We start from the raw sequence: 15,917 nt of genomic DNA on the forward strand, positions 1-15,917 counted from the left end.
CACAGTGAAGGAACATTTCCCCATGCCAACTAATATACTTTTATTATTTCATTGCAAAGGCTGTTTGAAACTTCATTTAAAGTCTGCAACATACTTTATTTAATTGATCCTGTGCTTTTAGACAATGAGATTGGTTTTACAACTGCATTATTGTAAATGAACCCTGTTGACAGTCTATACTTTCTGCAAGCGTTTTACCAATATGTAGGGCCTACTGGGTCATCTTTCTGGGATCCCTATGTTGTCCTTTTGTAAAGTGAAAGAGTGGGATCTGCTCTGGGGGCTCTTAATGTCAATCTCTGGGACGGATTTATTATCGATGTGCAAAACAATGATTCTGCAAACGAGTGCAGAATATGTAAGCACCATATTGAACAACAAGATGCAGCATCTGGAATAAAGAAAAATACAACGAAGGGAGTAACAGGGCTTTTGATGTTTTTGTCCAACCCAAAGACTGCACAGTGAAATAGAAGTCTAGTACACATAACTGTGGATCCATTTAATCCGATAACTCCTTTGTCTCACCTGCAGGGACACACTTCTTCAAACAAGATCAGAAGAACCAGAATCCCTGGTAGTGTTGACCACCCTGCAGTGTTGGCTAATCTCCTCTCTTATCGATCAAGGAACATAAGGATTGCATCGTAGGGATGTGCGAGTGACTTTGAGGACATAGGGTTTCATTGCTGGCTGTTTGGAGTCTTGAGTGAAAGACAAGAGTGAGCCATTGATTTGCTGCCCCACCCAAGCCTTGATGATCTATCTTCCAGTTCTCAGCCAACGTCGTAGAGTACATGCTGCTCAGAGAATCAGGTTCCCACAGAAACACAGTGTTGATAAGACCCTGAGACTCCTGGCTCTAATTTTTTCCTAGGACAAATTTTACTCTGCATTGGTCTATTTTTAGAATATGCAATGGATATTGAGTAAATATTAGTTAGAATTAAAAATGAATATGCTTTGCATCTTTATAGTCATTCTCTTTCTCCTTTTCTTTGTATATATGTGTTTTCATCATCACCCCTCTCCTTAGCAAGGTTATGCAGAAAGAAACCTAAAAAGTTATTTAGAAGTCAGCCCAAAGTGAAGAAACAAACTTCTCTGCTTGCTCTGGCTTTTTAAAAGTTTTGTTTTCTCTTGTCTTTTCTCATATCTCAATCACACCTCCTGAGACTCCAAGTGCCAGCATAAATATAAACACAAGTCACTAAGTTTCTCAGGCACTGACACAAAATGAATCAACAGTGGCAACCCAGCACTGCTCAGACTGAAGGAGCCTTCATTGTTAAGCCAAGTTTGGATCAGAAGTTTTTCTCTCTGAGGAGACTTGCTACCTCTTTCCAACCGTGGAGTGGGTTGTAATGACAGCTCTGGGGTATGGAACACTGAAACAGTTCATGCAATCAAAGAAATCCCTTATTCTCATAAGTGATATCTTTGCAAACATTATTATTGCATCTTTACAAAGGAAGAATCTGGGGCTCAAAGGAATCCAAAACCACCCAACTCTTAAGCGTTGGAGCTAAACCATAGACCTGAACCCGCAGAACATTCATCGCAATGACCAGGCGTGTATTTGTCCCATGTCACTTCGTGGTGGCTCTAGAGAAAACTGGAGTGTTAAATCCATCTTGAAAGTTGCCAAGCGGATCCAGCAGGGGTGTAAGCTGCCACGCCCCATTAGTAGTGAAACGGTTTCCCAAAGTTTCTAACTCAGGATTTCTCTACCTGCCTTTTTGTGCACCACAAAACTGGAAAAACCAAACCTTTCTGAATACCAAGTTCAGTGGCTTCCGGCCATCATGTTGCATGTCTATGTTTTCCACGCTAGTTAGAGTGTCTCTTTGGAGAGAGAGCAGTGAGCACTTCCCTCAATGCACTGCATTATTTAAGTACTTTTAGAACCTTGGCCATTCCCGTTATTCCATTGCTGCTGGACCTTCTCACAGGCTTTCTATCATTCTGGCCCATTCCCTATATTCACAATCGCACTGCCATATAACTCCTCCACACTTAGGCTTATATATTTTGTCTAATTCTTTCATTTGGGTCAGGACACTTTAAATGGAACAGTTTTTTATTACTTTTTCCATCAGTCCAAAAGAGTAGCTCTAATCCCTTCCTGATGCAATTGTCTTTTACTTGTTCTTATTCCCCACTAAGTTGGGAACTAATGAGGGTGAGGTTATTGTCTCTTATGTGTGCTACTGTGACCCCAGTATCTAATGCAAGATGGATACACAAGGGATGCACAGTGACTCCTTCCAGAATGCATAGAAGAATGAGCAAACATACAGAATAAGTGGATTGATCTTTCTAGCAGGTAAAAAATTCACTTTGAACCTTTTGCACCTATATCCCCTAGGTTCAGGTGACTTACTGCTTGAGATATTTTCTTGAAATAGAAATCTTTAGACAGATTCTGTTTTCATATCATCAACAGCCATACATTTATGGAGTGATTTTACTAAGTACACTACATGCCTGATCGTGATACCCATACAGTTCTACTACAGAGGACAGAATGTCCCAAGATTCAGAATTTGCTCAGATGCTGACACTGATAACAACACCTATAACATAGAACATTGAACACTTTATTACTTACATAATGGGGCTTTCTAGGGACAGTAGAGTGGCTCTCCAGAAGTTCTGAAATGGGAAAAGTGCGGGGAAACATTATCTTGAGATTTTTGTGGTATTTAGAGATTAGAGACAGGGTGAAGATTCTTGTACATGACCAAGATCTTACAGGATTTGAGGTGTTCACCAGTGTCAAGTGAGGGAGCACCCAGACTTTGTTAGCAGCGTGAGCAGACGTGGGGCATAGGGGAAGAAGGAGAGCAGAGTGCTGTCAATAGTATAGCATCAAATAAATAGCCAGACCTCTTAATAAACATACCCTTCTGTAACTCTGTCTCCTTGAGCATAAGAAGCATCTGTGACTTTCTTCTGACTGATAGAGGTTGGCAAAGATAGTGGAGGGTCTCCTTTAAAGCCACTCCTATGCTTAGGTCACATTGACAGAGTCCATCTCAGCTCACTGTACCTAGAACTTCAAGGAGGTGGGGCTAGGTTGGAGAGGTCTCCATGGTGAAGGACTGGGATGACTTTGGTAAGTAGCATCTGACATCTGATGGCAATGTTTAGCCAGCAAATAGGAGGAATCTGACTCCCTGAACCCACAAGGAAATAAATTCTGCCAACACCATGAACGACATTTTAGGTGGAATCAGATTTAAGTGAAAACATGCTCCAACCCAGACCCTGGGTTCAGCTTTGAGACCTGAGCACAGGACTCATGTAGGTCACAGGCAGGCTCTCAACATTCATTGAGAGATGAAAATTTGTTGTTCAAAATGTGAATTGTGTTTCTTATAGCTGTTACATACCTTGCTGGGATTGGCTATGTTGCAATGGAAAGCTAAGATATTCATTTTCACCAAATAGCCTGTATGTCACCAGTTCTTCAAACTGCCTTTTAACTGATATCATTCTGGCATCATGAATCCTTTCAGGCCCTTTTAGGATCACCCAATTTCCCTACCACTGTGCTGATTTAGTATGTCATGGAACTTTTAGGCTTTTCTAAAAATTTTTGAGGGTGAACACTGACCCTCAAACATACAACAAAGTGAACTGACCTGATTGGCTTCCAGTTGTCAAGAGCTTTTTACAGCCAGTACTTCTTAGAAAGTTTGTTATGAGTTACCTCATTTAATGCTCACAATAAAACTATATAGGATGAATAATACCATTTCCCTCATTGCAGAGATGGAAAATAAATACTCAAAGGCTTTGAAGAGTGTGCAAGAAATAACCTAGCTTGTCAACTTCACACTTGATCTTAGCCAAAAGGCCGAGAAGCGATAGCTTGTCAACTTCAGAACTGGAATTCAAGACTAGATCTAGGCTGCACCAGACATTCTCTCCTGTGGGAGAGTTTTGGCATTTTATCTGTCCTGGTGACACTGGAGCTTTACAACAACTTTATAACATGATTTTTGTTTTTATCTTTGTACATCCAGAACTAGCTAGATGTGTAATAAACATATACTTTCCACATTAAGCAGCATTCACTACCTTGACTAAAATAACAAAAACAGAGGGCATGGAATTTTGTTTCGTTAAACAAGGGACAGATTTACTTTTTAATTGCTTTTTAGAAAAATTAGTACATCTTTGTAGTACATGATGATCCCATCCATCGTGGGGAGCAGATACATGCACATATCTAATTTTTTATCCCCTTCAATAATCCTCCCTCTTCCTCAATCTCTTGGTCCCTTTTCTTTTGAAAAAGATCATCTGCCTTCCTAGTTCCTATTATGTATTTTTATCTTTCTCTTTATTTATGTTTTGGTTTTCCATATAAGAGAAAGCACATAATATTTAAGCTTGTGTGTCTGATATGTTTCACTTAATATCATTGTCATGAGGTGCTTATCCATATTCCTACAAATGACTCAAGTTTACCTTTATCGCAAAGTGGTGCACCATTGTGTGAAAATTCCACATTGTCTTAATCTGGCCTTGTACTGATGGATATATAGGCCACTCCCAAGGTTTAGCTATTGTACATAGTGCTTCTATAAACATGGATAAGGAAGTATCACTGCAATATGAAGTTTTTAAATCTTTCCAGAAGATACATAGAGATGGAATATTTAGGTTGAATGGAATTTCCAGTTTTACTGTTTTGAGGAATCTCCATATTGATTTCCATAGTGGCTATAATAATTCACATTCTCATAACAATATATAAGGGTTCCTTTTTTTCCTATATCCTCTCCAGCATTTTTTTGGTTGCCTGAGGCAGTTGGTTTCTTGCATTTTTTTGTTCATTTTTGTTATTGTTGTTTGTTTCTTTGGTACCAGGAATCAAACTCATGTTTTTTATCTCTTCATGTTAGTTATTTTTTCTGGAGAAAGAAGAAATCTCAGTGTTGTTTTAATTTGAATTTCTATAATGGCCACAGGTGTTGAACACTTTTATATATTTATTACCCATTTTAGTTTCTTCACAGAAGTGTCTGTTCATTTCAGTTATTCATTATCTGATTCATTTTTTATTTCCGTAGTCTAATATTTTTGAGTTCTTTACATATCCTAGACTTTAGTCCTCTGTCAGAGAAATAGCTGATAATGTCTTTTTTTTTCTAATTCTGTAGGTTGTCTTTTCACTCTATTGTTTCTTTTTTGTGCAAAAGTTTTTTTTTAACTAGATATGATTCCATTTGTTGGTTCTCATATTATTTCTTGTGTCATTATGATTCTGTTCAAAAAATCTCAGCCTATGCTTATATATTCAAGAGCTTCAACTATTTTATCTTTCCACAAATTAAGCTTTATGTTTGAACATCTAGATCATTAATCCATTTTAATTTTAGTTTATTATCTGGTGGAACACATTGGTCACCTTCTGAGTCACTTAGTTAAACTTCTAAACTTCTCAAATTGCCACAATGTATCAACTACTGCTGATTTCAATCTAGATTTAATCTTCTGCATGTGAAGAGCTGGTTTGTAAAACATCATTTATTAAAGAGCTATTTTATCGAGGCTTTTATAGGTAAATGGTCACAACTAGAGATCATACTCATAAGTGAAATAAATCAGACCTGCATGTGTAAGCAACATATTGTCTCACTAGTGTAAGAACTTGAAAGAATGAATAAAAATTAGAAGGCATGATAGACATTGTGAAATGAAAGGATACTGCGCAAGAGTAAAGAGCAACTTGGATGAGGGAAAAGAGAAAAGAAAAAAGGGAGAAACTATGCATATATGTACATACAGGATAGTTAACCTAGTTGTACTACTGACATATCAGTTTGTTGAAAGGAATAGTTAATGATTAATTATTTGATCATTCTTTCACGTCTATATTTGTTTTCCTGAGAAACCACTTTGAAGTTATCAATATATAATACAGCAACCAATGTTAATTTTCTGTCACCTCTGTAATCCAGTATTGCTTGTATTTTTCTTGTGCTGTTTTGTAAATGGATGTCTGTTTGGTAATATGTTTTCATTCTTTTATTTTTTAAAATAAAAGAATAAACAAAAAGAAATATAAATTCAGAAAAAAAGAGGCTATTTTTCCTTTTGCATAAGGTTTTGGTCTCTTTGTCAAAGATCAGTAAATAAATGTGCCTGGAGTTGTTTTTGCATCTTCTATTGTCTTCTGTTGATGCACATTTTCATGATTTTTGTCAATACTATGCTGTTTTTATAATTGTAGCTTTGTAATTTAACTGGAAGTCCAGGATTGTGATACCTCCTTTTTTGTTCTTGTAGCTCAGGATTGCTTTTGTTATTCTAGGTCTTTTCTGGTTCCATGTGAATTGTAGAATTGTTTTCTTTAGTTCTATGAGAAATGATTAGATTTTTTTTTTTTTCCCGGTACTGGGAACCGAACTCATGACCTTGCGCTTGCCAGGCAGGCGCCGTGCCACTGAGCTAAACCCCAGCCCCATTTGTATGAGAAATGAAATTGGTGTTTTGATTGGGATTGTGTTAAATCAGTATACCAGTTTTGGAAGTAAGGTCATTTTGTCTATATTGGTTCTGCCTATCCAGAAACAGAAGATATCTTTCCAACTTCTGATATCCTCTTCAGTTTCCTTTTTTACAGTACCATAGTATCTCATTTCAGAGATGTTTCATTTACCTTACTTTTCTTTCACGTTGAGACAAAATACCTGACTCTCAAAATTAAGGAAGAAAAGACGTATTTAGCTCACAGTTTGCAGCAGTTTCTGTCTGTAATCAGCTGGCTCCAAGGCAGGGTGGCATGGTAGCAAGTTGGTTAGGTTAATATCTAAGTATTTAACTTTTTTTCTTGTTGGTTAAGGTAATTCCTAAGTATTTAAGTTTTTTCTTGCTGCTATTGTAAATGGTATTATTTCCATAATTTCTTTCTTTAGTTTATTATTGAAGTACAGGAATGCTATTGACTTTTGTGCATTCACTTTATTTCTTGCTACTTACTTTGGTTATAAATTCTAGGACCCTTTGGTGGAACTTTTCAGTCTTCTTCATAGAGGACAATGGCATCTGAAAATAATGATAATTTAACTTCTTCCTTTCCTACATATAATGCTTTTATTTCTTTCTCTTACCTTATTTCTCTGGCTAGTGTTTTGAGAACTGTATTTAACATAAATGATGATAGCAATCATCTTTGTCTTGTTCCTGATTATAGAGGGAAAGCCTTCAGCTTCTTCCCATTTAATATGATATTGGTAGTTTTTTGTCATAACTGAACTCAGAGGTGAATCGCTAGGTTATTTATTTGGGCTCATTCTGTTTTTCTGATGTCAAAATTCACAACTATAAACTTTCCTCTTAGGACCTTTTTCATTGTTGCCCATGACTTGGCATGATATCTTCCTGGGTAGTGATATCTTTTTTCTGGCCTTGATCTGGTTTCAACCTTGGACTCAGGGAGAATCCATGAGGATCCTGCAGTATTCCTGGAAATAAGGAACATGAAGGGAACTTCCTACTCTTACAAATACCTATTACTTTTTATTAACTCTTAATAAAAAGCAATAATTCCACTGCCTGTCCAACCCACATAACAAACATAGGGTTTCCCATTGTTTTAACTCTTACTTCTTATCCTCCTCTCTTGTCTCCCACTTTGTCCTTGTTAGTCCCTCTTTCAGCTGCTTACCTTGCAGCCCATGCTACCTGAAGGTCCTATGCTTTTGCAACCTCTTTTCCATCCCCCTCCCTGCTAGGGTTCTTCATAAATGATTGAGTGGTACCTAAGTATGGTGTTCTTCTTTTCCTTGACTTAAAGTATGTGTGTATGGGGAATGGCAAACTGAGGTGTACTTTACACCTTGGTCTTCTCCAGAAGGATCAATGTGAAGATGGGATTCTGAAAGTGCTCTTTTTCTGAGTTCCTTTCCATTTCCTGTTCCCTTCCCCACGTCCTCCTCATTCTGTCTTGGGATCACACATCCTTGTTTTCTGGTTCAGTTCTTAAGAACCTCATTGACCTTTTGCTGAGCTTGTTCTGCTGCCCAGTCACATTCAATTATTTAATTCTCACCAAAAAAATCCTACGTAGTCAATGTCAGAGAAACAAATTAATCCATGGGAGAACTAATTACTTTTCTGAAATAGCTAGTAAATGTTACAGCCTTGATTTGAACACAGATTCGTGCAACCCTAATACCTGTTTATTGAACCCAAGCATTTAAATAATGAAAGGCTGATATTGGGTCAAGAGTTTCATCATAAAATGATAACCACAGAATTGATTTGTGAATAAGAACATCTGAATTCACATCCCCTATTACTGAGTGTGTGAATTAGACAATATTCTTAATTCTTCTAAGAATTAGTTTTTTCCTTTATACAATGCGAACCAGATCTCTGTTTCTAATATCAGAAGCTATTATCTATTACAAATTAGAATAGAGTACTATGATGCATTGAGGATTCTTCATAGAGTTGCTAAGATAAGTGCTTTGCAGAGTCTGTCATGAAAGTCATTGAAGTCTACTGTCTGGCACAGGGCAGCTGCTTTATGAATGTTAGCTAGCTCTACTCTCTTGTTTATGGTCCTTCTTCAAGTAGGTGGTTGGACTGAAGTTGTCAAAAATTCTGGAGTTGTCTTCACGTTTTCCCTAAATACTTACTCACAGATACAGTGGATTTGCGTGTCTGTGAGGTGTGCATATATGGACATGTATGTATGTAACATACTCACTGGCACATATTTTGATTAAGCTTTGCTTTTATCTTTTGGGGTTCTTTCATTTTTATGATCTTTTTATGTATATTTTATTCCAAATCAATTTCAGAATCCTTATGCAAACAGCTTGTTTGTTTTATGCTTTTCAAATCTCTAGTCAATTGTGCACTTTTATGAAGCTTATTTTTTTTCTAACTTCTTTTAATCTTCATTTGTTTTAACTCAAAAACTGAGAAAATAGAACATTTATGCTGCATGAATGCGTGCGTGAATGTGTGTGTGTGTGTGTGTGTGTGTGCATGTGCGTCGGTGCCCTCACATGCATGTGAGTATGTATGTGATGTTCCCAGCAGCCGGGACTCATGGGTACATGGAATACTGTATATTTAGGCATCAGTCTTCAGTAGCCCAGTCTTAGTTTCTTGCAAAGTATCATAAACACTCAGGCAGACTGACCTGAAAGACTTTTCAAGTTTTTCATTTACAAGTAGAAAAGCTGAGCGACAGCAAGAGGCTTTTCAAAACTAGAGCCAGAACTATTTATATCTGATCCAAATCTTTTCTACTATGCTTCCCATTGAGATATGTGAGAGTTATAATATTTCTGTAGAATGAATTTAAAAATATTTACAGTCATTATTGACAGTATATTTGTTTCTTCTCTCCTCTTGCCAACTCTTCAGGGCTTCTAATAATACTGATTTTGTTCAGTTGAAATCCAGTTCTAATTTTAGTTTCTGACACTGGCATCTTTGTTAGATTATACAGACTCAGAAAAGAAAGCCAGATTTTACAATAGCTATAGCTTAAAATCCATAAGCTTTGCATTTTAACCATGCCTATTCCTGATTACAAAAGCTTGTAAGGTTTTTTGATATTTCAGCTCCTGATCAGTAAGCCCAGTGAATGATAATATCTACCTTAAAGAGCAGTTGAGATATGGGACTTTATAGCATCAGCAAATTATTTAATCCAGGGGCAGACATTTTTACTACTTATATATAGGTCTTACTAAAGTAAAAAGATTAAACTCTCCTCCAAATTATAGAAGGCATTTGGTTTGCTATGCAAATAAGGACACATATACTAAGACAAATTTTGGGAGATGTTTTAAAGAGTATATGCATAAGTAAAAATTGCTGCTTAATTCTCTCTTAGGGAAGTAAAATTTAAAAAATATCAAAATGGGCTGATTTGTTTTGTAATAGTAATATCCAGGTGAGGGAAGGATTCTTTTTTGATCTCTCCACCTTCCACAGAAGTGCAGGGGAGTTTAGAGAGTGTTCCTATATGGTTTCCTTGTTCTTATTTCCTGGGATCTGAGTAGGCCATCTTTATTGAAAATGCACATGAAGTAGGTTGCCCTAGAATGCTGTCACCTTTGGATATGTCATCTGTCTCTGCCACCAAATCTTGGTACCCTGGCTACCAAAAACACCCTAACACAAAATAACTAGAGAAAGGGAACCTTCAACATGTTGAGTACCTACTTTGTTTTGAAAATCACCCTAGATGCTTTTAAGTACATTATTTCATTTAAGTTTTACAAAAGTTTCATGCTAAATGTGATTACTTCTATTTAATGGATGAGGAAACTGAGGTTCACAATATTTTCTGTAAAATTCCAGCAGGTAAAATATTTATAACTGTGCAGACAACATAAGGTCTTGGCTCCAACTGCCCAGCTCTGCCTTTAGACAATATGTAAAAAAGTGACTGCAGCTATTTTTCCAATAAACTTTTACTTTCAAACCCAATTGATGGGTTAGATTTGATCCATAAGTTCAAATTTAGTGACTTCTGGTCCACACTGGCTATGCTATAAAGTCAGTGTTTGATATCAGTTTGTCTGTGTTCAGATCTCTTGTACTGTCCACTAACCTACACTGCCTCATTTTTTGGAGGCAGCTTAGACATTTCCTGCTAATTGTGGTTTCAGAGTTTTCAAGATTGAAAGAGAATTCACAGGCTATAAACTGGTGCAACCATGTATTCAGGGGAAGCTGCTGGAATGTGAGGGTTTGTGCCTGGAAAGAAGTGGCTGAGTCAAGCAGACCTTGTGTGTGTGACTGCATTAAACAATATCAAGCATCACACCAATAAGCCGGATGCACTGATTGTACCTTGACAATCTCTGCCCTGGACCAAGGCCACACCAGTGCTTTCGGTTCATGTTGAGCAACCTACGAAGGCTTTTCTCAGAATCACTCTCAATATGCCTTTCTGCAGGCAAGGAACTTGGTATTATTCAGAGGTGAAGAAAGCACCAGAGCCAGGACTCAGGTCAAGCAATAAAAGAATCTAGATGTGGTCAATGCTGCTTGGTAAAACCATACTCCACTGCCTTTGAAAAATAGCCCAATTATGTTCAATTTCAGCATGCAGAAAATTGATGCAGCAGTATGACCTCATGCCGTAAATCCCCCACACAGAAACACTCCCAGTACAATTAGTTGTTGTTCTAAGTTGCCCTCATCTAAGAGAAACAAATAGTTCTATCTATCACCAAGGGTGTCACAAAACAGTTCCAAAAAAGACTGTTCTCTGTATCAGCCAGGAAAGACAGGTTGGGAGTCTAGTTTAGTGAATATTTCAGGCAAGAGAGCATCTGAAAGACAGTGCTGTACTGGAGAGAACCCAGCCGTTTCTCACTCATCATTATGGCCCTGTCAGTCAGTGTAGATGGGAGGAAGGGGGAAAGTCCTGAAATCCCAAATCAGAATAACAGTTTCTGTTTCCAAGCATCATATGGGGCAACTGTAGGTGGGATGACTGTGGTCCCTGAGGAGGACTTGCATCTTGGCTACTTTTTTCTCATTGCTGAGACAAAAAACCTGATGCCTACAATTAAGGAAGGAAACATTTATTTAGCTTACTGTGGAGGTTTCAGTCCACACTGGGCTGGCTCCAAGGCAGAGGGGCACATGGCAGAGGGCAACAGTTCATGGCGGCAGAACACAGCAAAAGCAACAGGAGCAAAAAGGGAGGAGGCAAGAAGCCTCTTTTCCTTTCTTAAATTGTATGCAAACTACCCTCTCCAGAGCAGTTGTAGCACTCAAACCCATGAATTAATCATAAAATCTAGAAGCCTGCTCCATGACTGCATGAGGTTTCGGGGATCATCCAGAACCAAACCATAAATATTTGCTTTAAAGTCTTGGTCTCAGTCTAGGTGTGTGCAGGGTGGACCTGGCAATAAGTTTAACTATGTGGGTGAATGCTGATTAATGGAATAGGGGTAGAAAAAAAATGAAGGGCACTTTGACTCTTGCACTACAAAATCTCCCTTCATTCTCTTTCCTTTTCTTTATCACATATCAAGTACAGGAGATCTTCCTGGGGACCTAATACCTTAGAGGCTGTTGGAAGGACTTTGACCCTTCGTAGATAAAGCCTATTTATCTCTTCTTACTAGTCCTACAAATATCATCATGCCAATCGGAGTTTAAATAAGTTCATTGAGCCAGGGGATACCTAGATAAATCTGATAGAGTTGTTAGTGTTAACTTACATATTTAATGATGACAACACTAAGTTGATATCTTTCAATCCTTGTAAAAAGATAGACATTAGGCTGTCATAAAGTATCTCTTAGGATCCTCCACTATCAGAGAAATTCATATTACATACGTATGATTATTTTCTATTTCAAAGTTGAAGATAAAGATATTTTCTATTTCAAAGGTGAAGACCCTTTTGCAATCTCACTTGGTTATTATGTAGCAGGACTATGACATGAGAGCTCAGTTTTCTCCACTGTATGATTAGAATGGAAGAAATTATTCTATCTGCAAATGTGTTACCATCTGAGTCACATGGACTAAGATATAAAAACACATGGAACACTAAAAAAATTGTACTAGGTACTGGGTACTGTTACCATTAAACTCTCAGAGTCACAACATTTAGAGCTCTAACATACATTTTACTTAATCAAAAAGCAAAGAAACATGAAATAATTATTGGTTCCATAGAGGCCAAGGAGGTGACAAATATTCTCTTCTGTCTGAGTGAAATTTAGTGACAATAAGCATAGGGTAGAGCAAGGGAATGAGAGATGAGCAAAGCGCAGGAATGGAGCCCTAACCCTAACCCTGACCCTGACCCTGACCCTGACCCTGACCCTGACCCTGACCCTGACCCTAACCCTAACCCTAGCCCTAACCCTAACCCCAACCCCTGCCCCAACATCAACCCTAAACTTAATCCTAATCCTAATCCTAACTGTAAGCCTAAAACCCTTGAAAAGATCCTCATCTTATTTTCCTCTTTCTGGCCTCTTGCTACACGTTTTTCTCTGGTCTGTCATTATGTATAGTAGCTCTCACTGGTGCGCAAAGATGTGATGTTAAAGGTTTTCATTGTTTCTAAGGTGCATAGTGCAAGACTACTCAAATCTCAGGACTCAAGGAAGTGGGAAAAGACAACTTTTATGACTTTTCCTTTTAAGAAAAGGTAGAACATGGTTGCATCCAATGTTAGATGACCCTGTTGCTTAATCTATCACCTACATATGTTGTTCGTTTATTTCACTAACTCAGGTATCCTGGCCTCTCCTGGATCTGCTACCTATTCCTTAGAGTAGAGCTTTGGCCAGGAAAACATTATTAGTGATGGGAATAAAAACAGACTCTTTTCCTCTCCATTGCTTCTGCACAGAGAGAGGTTTTTCTCACTGTGATTGTTGAATAAGTCCAGCTTTCCAAGTTTCAAGTCTGTTCATTTTACATAACATTTCTTCTTTGCCAGCCTTTCTCTAATTGAATATCCCCTATGTCTGAGGGCTCCTTAACTGCTCCAGGAAGTCTCCCTTAACCTCAAACACCTCAACAGGCTGAGTTAGTTTTCTTCCATCTGTTTTCCCACAGTACTGAATGTTCATTTATATCAACGGTCATATTACAGTCGTTATTGTACTTGCCTACCTAACCTATTAAAATATAAGGTTTGGAAAATCATTGCACTCTCTGTAATAGTCCAGCTCTATCAAATCCCAGTGTCTTTGTAAACGGTGTTTCCTCTGCCTAGAATGCCCTCTTCTAGCTGAAGCACTATCCTTGGTACAGATAAATGCTAATCGTTTCTCAGGACTCAAATATTGCATCTTCAGTGAGACTTCCTATGGATTATTTTTCTGATGGCTTAGTTCCCCAAACCCACATTGTCATAAACAATGATGGACTATTGTATATATCATAATGTACTCTGACTCTCACACCAGACTGTTATCTCTCTAATATCAAGAAGATTCTTCAGTGAAGAGAAAGTTCTTCATTCTCTATAATGTTAAAACTCGGTGGTCATGCTGGGGACATAGTAGATTGTACCATATATGTAAGCATGTATGCATATTACATATGTGTATATATGGGAGATAGCATGCTTGAAGAAGGAAATGTCACACAGGACTGGAGAGTGTGTTTCACTCTGTTCACTTAGCAGACATTCCCTGAGAACACACGTGTACCATTGTGGTAGGCACTGAGGACAGAAGGATGAATGAGAGATTACCTTGGGTGCTAAGATGCTCACTGATTAGAGCAGGAGTCTGAAATATAAACAGTTAATTTCAAATTCACTATCTTCTGAGAAAGCTGTATGAGAAAGAAAATACCTATATGAGGCAAATGTTTTGCAAGCATACAGGAAAAGAATGAGTCTCATAGATACAAAAGCCTAAATAGAAAACGTAAGTGTAACACCGATGGAGGTAGCAGAGGCAAAAATACAGGAAGTCCAGGACAGATTTGGAAAACGATATGTGGCAACCAATCAGAACATTTAAAAGGAATATAGAAGATAAATCTAGGAATAACACATTCATAAAAAGCTGGAAGATCTGTGCTTGATGGTGAGGAGTCACTGGATGCTTTTGAGCAGGCAGTTTCATGATCTAAATAGATTGTTAAGTTTTTGGCTAAAGATGGGGTACTTCTTGATATTGCTACTGGCAGAGGGGGTGGGGAATTAGTTAGTTAGATGGAAAGAGACTGAAGGATTTCATTCTGAAATTGCCTTAGTGGCAATTATTTTCACTTTAATCCCCATTACATTTTATATGACTTGGGGGGAGCTGAACTTATATTTTGTGTTATTTTCATGCCAATTAATCTCTCAATTTTTGAAAAAAAGGATTGTTGTTAATTTTTTTACATTCTCTGGAGCTTAGCACAGAGTCAAGTGCAAAGTTGTTTCTAAATAAATACTTATTGAATAGATGCAATAATTGATGAATGCATACATGATATAATGAATGACTTCAAAAGAAGAATCTAAAATACCCAAACCAGAGAGCATATGTGTAGAATGAGTTTTGCAAGTTGACTCAAGTCAGTCCCAGCTGGGTCCTCACTCCTGCCAAAAAGGCAAGTCTCTGTAGTTCTTTCTTTTTTTTATTTTAAAGAAAAAAAATTAACAAAATAACACTGAAATCAAAATCAAAACAACACAAGAACAACAAAAATGATGCATGACCTCAAAACAAAATGAAAGAGGAATTAACAACAGTTGCTACATCACATACTGTTATCTTCAACGAAGTTGCTCAGTCCACCAGCTGTAAGAATGTAAGATTGATCAAACAAGCAAAGACAGTAAAAAGTAATAAGAAAAAGTTGGAAATGATGCAGAGCTTCACCATACAAGATGGTAGGAGTTCAACAATGGTTCTTATCCTGCATATTGTCATTTTCATATCAGTCATTCTGATTACCAGATTCAAGCATGAAGTTCTTTCTTTGTCTTTACAAATAGTGTGTGTCTCAGGAAATGCATGGGCTTCCTAGCGATCTCTGGCTGCAAGGATGGCAGATTGCTCTTTGAGAAGCCAGGCTGCCTCTTCAGACTTGCCTTGTTGGCAGGAGTGAGGACCCAGCTGGGACTGACTTGAGTCAACTTGCAAAACTCATTCTACACATGTGCTCTCTGGGAGCAAGATAAGAAGTCCCTTGCTTGTGGTGCTAAAAATCAATAGGTGCTAGTCTGTTTGAATATGGGAGTCCTGCGGCTGGCTGTGCAAGGAGAATCTGCAATGAGTGAAGGCTTTAGAGGCATCATCTGTTTTCCCTGACCACTGAGCCTTATTAAAAGTTAAAGTTGTGGGTTTTCCCCAGGTTTAACTTTCTCTTTTCCTTTCCTTTCCTTTCCTTTCCTTTCCTTTCCTTTCCTTTCCTTTCCTTTCCTTTCCTTTCCTTTCCTTTCC

Source organism: Chinchilla lanigera, unplaced genomic scaffold (genome assembly GCF_000276665.1).
Source record: "Chinchilla lanigera isolate Chin_1 unplaced genomic scaffold, ChiLan1.0 scaffold00021, whole genome shotgun sequence".
NCBI lineage: Eukaryota > Metazoa > Chordata > Mammalia > Rodentia > Chinchillidae > Chinchilla > Chinchilla lanigera.